Raw genomic sequence first — 14,483 nt, 5'->3', positions numbered from 1 at the left:
AATAAATATATATAAATGTTTTTGATCATAATATAAATACATATTTTATAATATTTTTATAATAATAGTTATATATGAATGAACACTTTTTAATGATGTTTTTGTAATTAATAATACATATATAATAATATTATAGGAAGGATAATATGCAAATAAATATTCACAGTTTTTTTTTATCATAATATAAATACATATTTAAAAGTTTTTTATAATAATAATTATATATGAATGAACACTTTTTAGTAATGTTTTTGTAATTAATAATACAAATATAATAATATTATAGAAACGATAATATGAAAATAAATATTGACAGGTTTTTTTGATCATAATATAAATACATAGTTTAAAGTTTTTTTATAATTATAATTATATATGAATGAACACTTTTTAATAATGTTTTTGTTATGAATAATACATATATAATAATATTATAGGAAGGATAATATACAAATAAATATATAAAAATGTTTTTGATTATAATATAAATACATATTTTATAATATTTTTTTAATTATAATTATATATGAATGAACACTTTTTAATAATGTTTTTAATAATAATAATACATATATATTAATATTATAGTAAGGATAATATGCAATTAAATATTGACAGGTTTTTTTTTATCATAATATAAATACATATTTTATAATTTTTATATAACAATAATTATATATGAATGAACACTTTTTAATGATGTTTTTGTTATTAATAATACATATATAATAATATTATAGGAAGGATAATATACAAATAAATATATATAAATGTTTTTGATCATAATATAAATACATATTTTATAATATTTTTATAATAATAATCATATATGAATGAACACTTTTGAATAATATTTTTGTTATTAATAATACATATATAATAATATTATAGGAAGGATAATATACAAATAAATATATATATAAATGTTTTTGATCATAATATAAAAACATATTTTATAATATTTTTATAATAATAATTATATATGAATGAACACTTTTTAATAATGTTTTTGTTATTAATAATACATATATAATAATATTATAGGAAGGATAATATGCAAATAAATATTCACAGGTTTTTTTATCATAATATAAATACATATTTTAAAGTTTTTTATAATAATAATAATATATGAACACTTTTTAGTAATGTTTTTGTAATTAATAATCCAAATATAATAATATTATAGAAACGATAATATGCAAATAAATATTGGCAGGTTTTTTTGATCATAATATAAATACATAGTTTAAAGTTTTTTTATAATAATAATTATATATGAATGAACACTTTTTAGTAATGTTTTTGTAATTAATAATACAAATATAATAATATTATAGAAACGATAATATGCAAATAAATATTGACAGGTTTTTTTGATCATAATATAAATACATAGTTTAAAGTTTTTTTATAATAATAATTATATATGAATGAACACTTTTTAGTAATGTTTTTGTAATTAATAATACAAATATAATAATATTATAGAAACGATAATATGCAAATAAATATTGACAGGTTTTTTTGATCATAATATAAATACATAGTTTAAAGTTTTTTTATAATTATAATTTTATATGAATGAACACTTTTTAATAATGTTTTTGTTATGAATAATACATATATAATAATATTATAGGAAGGATAATATACAAATAAATATATATAAATGTTTTTGATCATAATATAAATACATATTTTATAATAATTTTATAATAATAATAATATATGAATGAACACTTTTTAATAATGTTTTTGTTATTAATAATACATATATAATAATATTATAGGAAGGATAATATACAAATAAATATATAAAAATGTTTTTGATCATAATATAAATACATATTTTATAATATTTTTATAATAATAATTATATATGAATGAACACTTTTTAATAATGTTTTTGTTATTAATAATACATATATAATAATATTATAGGAAGGATAATATGCAAATAAATATTCACAGGTTTTTTTATCATAATATAAATACATATTTTAAAGTTTTTTATAATAATAATAATGTATGAATGAACACTTTTTGTAATGTTTTTGTAATTAATAATACAAATATAATAATATTATAGAAACGATAATATGCAAATAAATATTGACAGGTTTTTTTGATCATAATATAAATACATAGTTTAAAGTTTTTTTATAATAATAATTATATATGAATGAACACTTTTTAGTAATGTTTTTGTAATTAATAATACAAATATAATAATATTATAGAAACGATAATATGCAAATAAATATTGACAGGTTTTTTTGATCATAATATAAATACATAGTTTAAAGTTTTTTTATAATTATAATTATATATGAATGAACACTTTTTAATAATGTTTTTGTTATGAATAATACATGTATAATAATATTATAGGAAGGATAATATACAAATAAATATATATAAATGTTTTTGATCATAATATAAATACATATTTTATAATATTTTTATAATTATAATTATATATGAATGAACACTTTTTAATAATGTTTTTAATAATAATAATACATATATTTTAATATTATAGTAAGGATAATATGCAGTTAAATATTGAAAGGTTTTTTTTTATCATAATATAAATACATATTTTATAATTTTTATATAAAAATAATTATATATAAATGAACACTTTTTAATGATGTTTTTGTTATTAATAATACATATATAATAATATTATAGGAAGGATAATATACAAATAAATATATATAAATGTTTTTGATCATAATATAAATACATATTTTATAATATTTTTATAATAATAATTATATATGAATAAACACTTTTGAATAATGTTTTTGTTATTAATAATACATATATAATAATATTATAGGAAGGATAATATACAAATAAATATATATAAATGTTTTTGATCATAATATAAATACATATTTTATAATAATTTTATAATAATAATTATATATGAATGAACACTTTTTAATAATGTTTTTGTTATTAATAATACATATATAATAATATTATAGGAAGGATAATATGCAAATAAATATTCACAGGTTTTTTTTATCATAATATAAATACATAGTTTAAAGTTTTTTTATAATAATAATTATATATGAATGAACACTTTTTAGTAATTTTTTTGTAATTAATAATACAAATATAATAATATTATAGAAACGATAATATGCAAATAAATATTGACAGGTTTTTTTGATCATAATATAAATACATAGTTTAAAGTTTTTTTATAATTATAATTATATATGAATGAACACTTTTTAATAATGTTTTTGTTATGAATAATACATATATAATAATATTATAGGAAGGATAATATACAAATAAATATATATAAATGTTTTTGATCATAATATAAATACATATTTTATAATATTTTTATAATAATAATAATATATGAATGAACACTTTTTAATAATGTTTTTGTTATGAATAATACATATATAATAATATTATAGGAAGGATAATATACAAATAAATATATATAAATGTTTTTGATCATAATATAAATACATATTTTATAATATTTTTATAATTATAATTATATATGAATGAACACTTTTTAATAATGTTTTTAATAATAATAATACATATATATTAATATTATAGTAAGGATAATATGAAAATAAATATTGACAGGTTTTTTTGATCATAATATAAATACATAGTTTAAAGTTTTTTTATAATTATAATTATATATGAATGAACACTTTTTAATAATGTTTTTGTTATGAATAATACATATATAATAATATTATAGGAAGGATAATATACAAATAAATATATATAAATGTTTTTGATCATAATATAAAAACATATTTTATAATATTTTTATAATTATAATTATATATGAATGAACACTTTTTAATAATGTTTTTAATAATAATAATTCATATATATTAATATTATAGTAAGGATAATATGCAATTAAATATTGACAGGTTTTTTATCATAATATAAATACATATTTTAAAATTTTTATATAAAAATAATTATATATGAATGAACACTTTTTAATGATGTTTTTGTAATTAATAATACATATATAATAATATTATAGGAAGGATAATATGCAAATAAATATTCACAGGTTTTTTTTATCATAGTATAAATACATATTTTAAATTTTTTTTTAATAATAATTATATATGAATGAACACTTTTTAGTAATGTTTTTGTAATTAATAATACAAATATAATAATATTATAGAAACGATAATATGAAAATAAATATTGACAGGTTTTTTTGATCATAATATAAATACATAGTTTAAAGTTTTTTTATAATTATATTTATATATGAATGAACACTTTTTAATAATGTTTTTGTTATGAATAATACATATATAATAATATTATAGGAAGGATAATATACAAATAAATATATAAAAATGTTTTTGATCATAATATAAATACATATTTTATAATATTTTTATAATTATAATTATATATGAATGAACACTTTTTAATAATGTTTTTAATAATAATAATACATATATATTAATATTATAGTAAGGATAATAAGCAATTAAATATTGACAGGTTTTTTTTATAATAATATAAATACATATTTTATAATTTTTATATAAAAATAATTATATATGAATGAACACTTTTTAATGATGTTTTTGTTATTAATAATACATATATAATAATATTATAGGAAGGATAATATACAAATAAATATATATAAATGTTTTTGATCATAATATAAATACATATTTTATAATATTTTTATAATAATAATTATATATGAATGAACACTTTTGAGTAATGTTTTTGTTATTAATAATATATATATAATAATATTATAGGAAGGATAATATACAAATAAATATATATATAAATGTTTTTGATCATAATATAAATACATATTTTATAATATTTTTATAATAATAATTATATATGAATGAACACTTTTTAATAATGTTTTTGTTATTAATAATACATATATAATAATATTATAGGAAGAATAATATGCAAATAAATATTCACAGGTTTTTTAATCATAATATAAATACATATTTTAAAGTTTTTTATAATAATAATAATATATGAATGAACACTTTTTAGTAATGTTTTTGTAATTAATAATCCAAATATAATAATATTATAGAAACGATAATATGGAAATAAATATTGACAGGTTTTTTTGATCATAATATAAATACATAGTTTAAAGTTTTTTTATAATAATAATTATATATGAATGAACACTTTTTAGTAATGTTTTTGTAATTAATAATACAAATATAATAATATTATAGAAACGATAATATGCAAATAAATATTGACAGGTTTTTTTGATCATAATATAAATACATATTTTATAATATTTTTATAATAATAATTATATATGAATGAACACTTTTTAATAATGTTTTTGTTATTAATAATACATATATAATGATATTATAGGAAGGATAATATACAAATAAATATATATAAATGTTTTTGATCATAATATAAATACATATTTTATAATATTTTTATAATTATAATTATATATGAATGAACACTTTTTAATAATGTTTTTAATAATAATAATACATATATATTAATATTATAGTAAGGATAATATGCAATTAAATATTGACAGGTTTTTTTTATCATAATATAAATACATATTTTAAAATTTTTATATAAAAATAATTATATATGAATGAACACTTTTTAATGATGTTTTTGTTATTAATAATACATATATAATAATATTATAGGAAGGATAATATACAAATAAATATATATAAATGTTTTTGATCATAATATAAATACATATTTTATAATATTTTTATAATAATAATTTTATATGAATGAACACTTTTGAATAATGTTTTTGTTATTAATAATACATATATAATAATATTATAGGAAGGATAATATACAAATAAATATATATAAATGTTTTTGATCATAATATAAATACATATTTTATAATATTTTTATAATAATAATTATATATGAATGAACACTTTTTAGTAATGTTTTTGTAATTAATAATACAAATATAATAATATTATAGAAACGATAATATGCAAATAGATATTGACAGGTTTTTTTGAACATAATATAAATACATAGTTTAAAGTTTTTTATAATAATAATTATATATGAATGAACACTTTTTAGTAATGTTTTTGTAATTAATAATACAAATATAATAATATTATAGAAACGATAATATGCAAATAAATATTGACAGGTTTTTTGATCATAATATAAATACATAGTTTAAAGTTTTTTTATAATTATAATTATATATAAATGAACACTTTTTAATAATGTTTTTGTTATGAATAATACATATATAATAATATTATAGAAAGGATAATATACAAATAAATATATATAAATGTTTTTGATCATAATATAAATAAATATTTTATAATATTTTTATAATAATAATAATATATGAATGAACAATTTTTAATAATGTTTTTGTTATTAATAATACATATATAATAATATTATAGGAAGGATAATATACAAATAAATATATATAAATGTTTTTGATCATAATATAAAAACATATTTTATAATATTTTTATAATAATAATTATATATGAATGAACACTTTTTAATAATGTTTTTGTTATTAATAATACATATATAATAATATTATAGGAAGGATAATATACAAATAAATATATATAAATGTTTTTGATCATAATATAAATACATATTTTATAATATTTTTATAATTATAATTATATATGATGAACACTTTTTAATAATGATTTTAATAATAATAATACATATATATTAATATTATAGTAAGGATAATATGCAATTAAATATTGACAGGTTTTTTTTATCATATTATAAATACATATTTTAAAATTTTTATATAAAAATAATTATATATGAATGAACAATTTTTAATGATGTTTTTGTAATTAATAATACATATATAATAATATTATAGGAAGGATAATATGCAAATAAATATTCACAGGTTTTTTTATCATAAAATAAATACATATTTTAAAGTTTTTTATAATAATAATTATATATGAATGAACACTTTTTAGTAATGTTTTTGTAATTAATAATACAAATATAATAATATTATAGAAACGATAATATGAAAATAAATATTGACAGGTTTTTTTGATCATAATATAAATACATAGTTTAAAGTTTTTTTATAATTATAATTATATATGAATGAACACTTTTTAATAATGTTTTTGTTATGAATAATACATATATAATAATATTATAGGAAAGATAATATACAAATAAATATATAAAAATGTTTTTGATCATAATATAAATACATATTTTATAATATTTTTATAATTATAATTATATATGAATGAACACTTTTTAATAATGTTTTTAATAATAATAATACATATATATTAATATTATAGTAAGGATAATATGCAATTAAATATTGAAAGGTTTTTTTTTATCATAATATAAATACATATTTTATAATTTTTATATAAAAATAATTATATATGAATGAACACTTTTTAATGATGTTTTTGTTATTAATAATACATATATAATAATATTATAGGAAGGATAATATACAAATAAATATATATAAATGTTTTTGATCATAATATAAATACATATTTTATAATATTTTTATAATAATAATTATATATGAATAAACACTTTTGAATAATGTTTTTGTTATTAATAATACATATATAATAATATTATAGGAAGGATAATATACAAATAAATATATATAAATGTTTTTGATCATAATATAAATACATATTTTATAATATTTTTATAATAATAATTATATATGAATGAACACTTTTTAATAATGTTTTTGTTATTAATAATACATATATAATAATATTATAGGAAGGATAATATGCAAATAAATATTCACAGGTTTTTTTGATCATAATATAAATACATAGTTTAAAGTTTTTTTATAATAATAATTATATATGAATGAACACTTTTTAGTAATTTTTTTGTAATTAATAATACAAATATAATAATATTATAGAAACGATAATATGCAAATAAATATTGACAGGTTTTTTTGATCATAATATAAATACATAGTTTAAAGTTTTTTTATAATTATAATTATATATGAATGAACACTTTTTAATAATGTTTTTGTTATGAATAATACATATATAATAATATTATAGGAAGGATAATATACAAATAAATATATATAAATGTTTTTGATCATAATATAAATACATATTTTATAATATTTTTATAATAATAATAATATATGAATGAACACTTTTTAATAATGTTTTTGTTATGAATAATACATATATAATAATATCATAGGAAGGATAATATACAAATAAATATATATAAATGTTTTTGATCATAATATAAATACATATTTTATAATATTTTTATAATAATAATTATATATGAATGAACACTTTTTAATAATGTTTTTGTTATTAATAATACATATATAATAATATTATAGGAAGGATAATATACAAATAAATATATATAAATGTTTTTGATCATAATATAAATACATATTTTATAATATTTTTATAATTATAATTATATATGAATGAACACTTTTTAATAATGTTTTTAATAATAATAATACATATATATTAATATTATAGTAAGGATAATATGCAATTAAATATTGACAGGTTTTTTTTATCATAATATAAATACATATTTTAAAATTTTTATATAAAAATAATTATATATGAAGAAACACTTTTAAATGATGTTTTTGTTATTAATAATACATATATAATAATATTATAGGAAGGATAATATACAAATAAATATATATAAATGTTTTTGATCATAATATAAATACATATTTTTAATATTTTTATAATAATAATTTTATATGAATGAATACTTTTGAATAATGTTTTTGTTATTAATAATACATATATAATAATATTATAGAAAGGATAATATACAAATAAATATATATAAATGTTTTTGATCATAATATAAATACATATTTTATAATATTTTTATAATAATAATTATATATGAATGAACACTTTTTAATGATGTTTTTGTAATTAATAATACATATATAATAATATTATAGGAAGGATAATATGCAAATAAATATTCACAGTTTTTTTTTATCATAATATAAATACATATTTTATAATATTTTTATAATAATAATTATATATGAATGAACACTTTTTAGTAATGTTTTTGTAATTAATAATACAAATATAATAATATTATAGAAACGATAATATGAAAATAAATATTGACAGGTTTTTTTGATCATAATATAAATACATAGTTTAAAGTTTTTTTATAATTATAATTATATATGAATGAACACTTTTTAATAATGTTTTTGTTATGAATAATACATATATAATAATATTATAGGAAGGATAATATACAAATAAATATATATAAATGTTTTTGATCATAATATAAAAACATATTTTATAATATTTTTATAATTATAATTATATATGAATAAACACTTTTTAATAATGTTTTTAATAATAATAATACATATATATTAATATTATAGTAAGGATAATATGCAATTAAATATTGACAGGTTTTTTTTTTTTAATATAAATACATATTTTAAAATTTTTATATAAAAATAATTATATATGAATGAACACTTTTTAATGATGTTTTTGTAATTAATAATACATATATAATAATATTATAGGAAGGATAATATGCAAATAAATATTCACAGGTTTTTTTTATCATAGTATAAATACATATTTTAAATTTTTTTTTAACAATGATTATATATGAATGAACACTTTTTAGTAATGTTTTTGTAATTAATAATACAAATATAATAATATTATAGAAACGATAATATGAAAATAAATATAGACAGGTTTTTTTGATCATAATATAAATACATAGTTTAAAGTTTTTTTATAATTATATTTATATATGAATGAACACTTTTGAATAATGTTTTTGTTATTAATAATATATATATAATAATATTATAGGAAGGATAATATACAAATAAATATATATAAATGTTTTTGATCATAATATAAATACATATTTTATAATAATAATTATATATGAATGAACACTTTTTAATAATGTTTTTGTTATTAATAATACATATATAATAATATTATAGGAAGAATAATATGCAAATAAATATTCACAGGTTTTTTTTATCATAATATAAATACATATTTTAAAGTTTTTTATAATAATAATAATATATGAATGAACACTTTTTAGTAATGTTTTTGTAATTAATAATCTAAATATAATAATATTATAGAAACGATAATATGGAAATAAATATTCACAGGTTTTTTTTATCATAATATAAATACATATTTTAAAGTTTTTTATAATAATAATAATATATGAATGAACACTTTTTAGTAATGTTTTTGTAATTAATAATCTAAATATAATAATATTATAGAAACGATAATATGCAAATAAATATTGACAGGTTTTTTTGATCATAATATAAATACATAGTTTAAAGTTTTTTTATAATTATAATTATATATGAATGAACACTTTTTAATAATGTTTTTGTTATGAATAATACATATATAATAATATTATAGGAAGGATAATATACAAATAAATATATATAAATGTTTTTGATCATAATATAAATACATATTTTATAATATTTTTATAATAATAATTATATATGAATGAACACTTTTTAATAATGTTTTTGTTATGAATAATAAATATATAATAATATTATAGGAAGGATAATATACAAATAAATATATATAAATGTTTTTGATCATAATATAAATACATATTTTATAATATTTTTATAATAATAATTATATATGAATGAACACTTTTTAATAATGTTTTTGTTATTAATAATACATATATAATGATATTATAGGAAGGATAATATACAAATAAATATATATAAATGTTTTTGATCATAATATAAATACATATTTTATAATATTTTTATAATTATAATTATATATGAATGAACACTTTTTAATAATGTTTTTGTTATGAATAATACATATATAATAATATTATAGGAAGGATAATATACAAATAAATATATATAAATGTTTTTGATCATAATATAAATACATATTTTATAATATTTTTATAATAATAATTATATATGAATGAACACTTTTTAATAATGTTTTTGTTATGAATAATAAATATATAAAAATATTATAGGAAGGATAATATACAAATAAATATATATAAATGTTTTTGATCATAATATAAATACATATTTTATAATATTTTTATAATAATAATTATATATGAATGAACACTTTTTAATAATGCTTTTGTTATTAATAATACATATATAATGATATTATAGGAAGGATAATATACAAATAAATATATATAAATGTTTTTGATCATAATATAAATACATATTTTATAATATTTTTATAATTATAATTATATATGAATGAACACTTTTTAATAATGTTTTTAATAATAATAATACATATATATTAATATTATAGTAAGGATAATATGCAATTAAATATTGACAGGTTTTTTTTATCATAATATAAATACAAATTTTAAAATTTTTATATAAAAATAATTATATATGAATGAACACTTTTTAATGATGTTTTTGTTATTAATAATACATATATAATAATATTATAGGAAGGATAATATACAAATAAATATATATAAATGTTTTTGATCATAATATAAATACATATTTTATAATATTTTATAATAATAATTTTATATGAATGAACACTTTTGAATAATGTTTTTGTTATTAATAATACATATATAATAATATTATAGGAAGGATAATATACAAATAAATATATATAAATGTTTTTGATCATAATATAAATACATATTTTATAATATTTTTATAATAATAATTATATATGAATGAACACTTTTTAGTAATGTTTTTGTAATTAATAATACAAATATAATAATATTATAGAAACGATAATATGCAAATAGATATTGACAGGTTTTTTTGAACATAATATAAATACATAGTTTAAAGTTTTTTTATAATAATAATTATATATGAATGAACACTTTTTAGTAATGTTTTTGTAATTAATAATACAAATATAATAATATTATAGAAACGATAATATGCAAATAAATATTGACAGGTTTTTTGATCATAATATAAATACATAGTTTAAAGTTTTTTTATAATTATAATTATATATGAATGAACACTTTTTAATAATGTTTTTGTTATGAATAATACATATATAATAATATTATAGAAAGGATAATATACAAATAAATATATATAAATGTTTTTGATCATAATATAAATACATATTTTATAATATTTTTATAATAATAATAATATATGAATGAACACTTTTTAATAATGTTTTTGTTATTAATAATACATATATAATAATATTATAGGAAGGATAATATACAAATAAATATATATAAATGTTTTTGATCATAATATAAAAACATATTTTATAATATTTTTATAATAATAATTATATATGAATGAACACTTTTTAATAATGTTTTTGTTATTAATAATACATATATAATAATATTATAGGAAGGATAATATACAAATAAATATATATAAATGTTTTTGATCATAATATAAATACATATTTTATAATATTTTTATAATTATAATTATATATGAATGAACACTTTTTAATAATGTTTTTGTTATTAATAATACATATATAATAATATTATAGGAAGGATAATATACAAATAAATATATATAAATGTTTTTGATCATAATATAAATACATATTTTATAATATTTTTATAATAATAATAATATATGAATGAACACTTTTTAATAATGTTTTTGTTATGAATAATACATATATAATAATATTATAGGAAGGATAATATACAAATAAATATATATAAATGTTTTTGATCATAATATAAATACATATTTTATAATATTTTTATAATAATAATTATATATGAATGAACACTTTTTAATAATGTTTTTGTTATTAATAATACATATATAATAATATTATAGGAAGGATAATATACAAATAAATATATATAAATGTTTTTGATCATAATATAAATACATATTTTATAATATTTTTATAATTATAATTATATATGAATGAACACTTTTTAATAATGTTTTTAATAATAATAATAAATATATATTAATATTATAGTAAGGATAATATGCAATTAAATATTGACAGGTTTTTTTTATCATAATATAAATACATATTTTAAAATTTTTATATAAAAATAATTATATATGAAGAAACACTTTTAAATGATGTTTTTGTTATTAATAATACATATATAATAATATTATAGGAAGGATAATATACAAATAAATATATATAAATGTTTTTGATCATAATATAAATACATATTTTTAATATTTTTATAATAATAATTTTATATGAATGAATACTTTTGAATAATGTTTTTGTTATTAATAATACATATATAATAATATTATAGAAAGGATAATATACAAATAAATATATATAAATGTTTTTGATCATAATATAAATACATATTTTATAATATTTTTATAATAATAATTATATATGAATGAACACTTTTTAATGATGTTTTTGTAATTAATAATACATATATAATAATATTATAGGAAGGATAATATGAAAATAAATATTCACAGTTTTTTTTTATCATAATATAAATACATATTTTATAATATTTTTATAATAATAATTATATATGAATGAACACTTTTTAGTAATGTTTTTGTAATTAATAATACAAATATAATAATATTATAGAAACGATAATATGAAAATAAATATTGACAGGTTTTTTTGATCATAATATAAATACATAGTTTAAAGTTTTTTTATAATTATAATTATATATGAATGAACACTTTTTAATAATGTTTTTGTTATGAATAATACATATATAATAATATTATAGGAAGGATAATATACAAATAAATATATATAAATGTTTTTGATCATAATATAAAAACATATTTTATAATATTTTTATAATTATAATTATATATGAATAAACACTTTTTAATAATGTTTTTAATAATAATAATACATATATATTAATATTATAGTAAGGATAATATGCAATTAAATATTGACAGGTTTTTTTTTTTTAATATAAATACATATTTTAAAATTTTTATATAAAAATAATTATATATGAATGAACACTTTTTAATGATGTTTTTGTAATTAATAATACATATATAATAATATTATAGGAAGGATAATATGCAAATAAATATTCACAGGTTTTTTTTATCATAGTATAAATACATATTTTAAATTTTTTTTTAACAATGATTATATATGAATGAACACTTTTTAGTAATGTTTTTGTAATTAATAATACAAATATAATAATATTATAGAAACGATAATATGAAAATAAATATAGACAGGTTTTTTTGATCATAATATAAATACATAGTTTAAAGTTTTTTTATAATTATATTTATATATGACTGAACACTTTTTAATAATGTTTTTGTTATGAATAATACATATATAATAATATTATAGGAAGGATAATATACAAATAAATATATAAAAATGTTT

This window comes from Macrosteles quadrilineatus, unplaced genomic scaffold, assembly GCF_028750875.1.
Source record: "Macrosteles quadrilineatus isolate MER2022 unplaced genomic scaffold, UCM_ALF_1.0 Scaffold_106__1_contigs__length_352081, whole genome shotgun sequence".
In the NCBI taxonomy this organism is placed as follows: Eukaryota; Metazoa; Arthropoda; class Insecta; order Hemiptera; family Cicadellidae; genus Macrosteles; species Macrosteles quadrilineatus.
The sequence above is the reverse complement of the archived record's forward strand: the minus strand, read 5'-3'. Positions refer to the sequence as shown.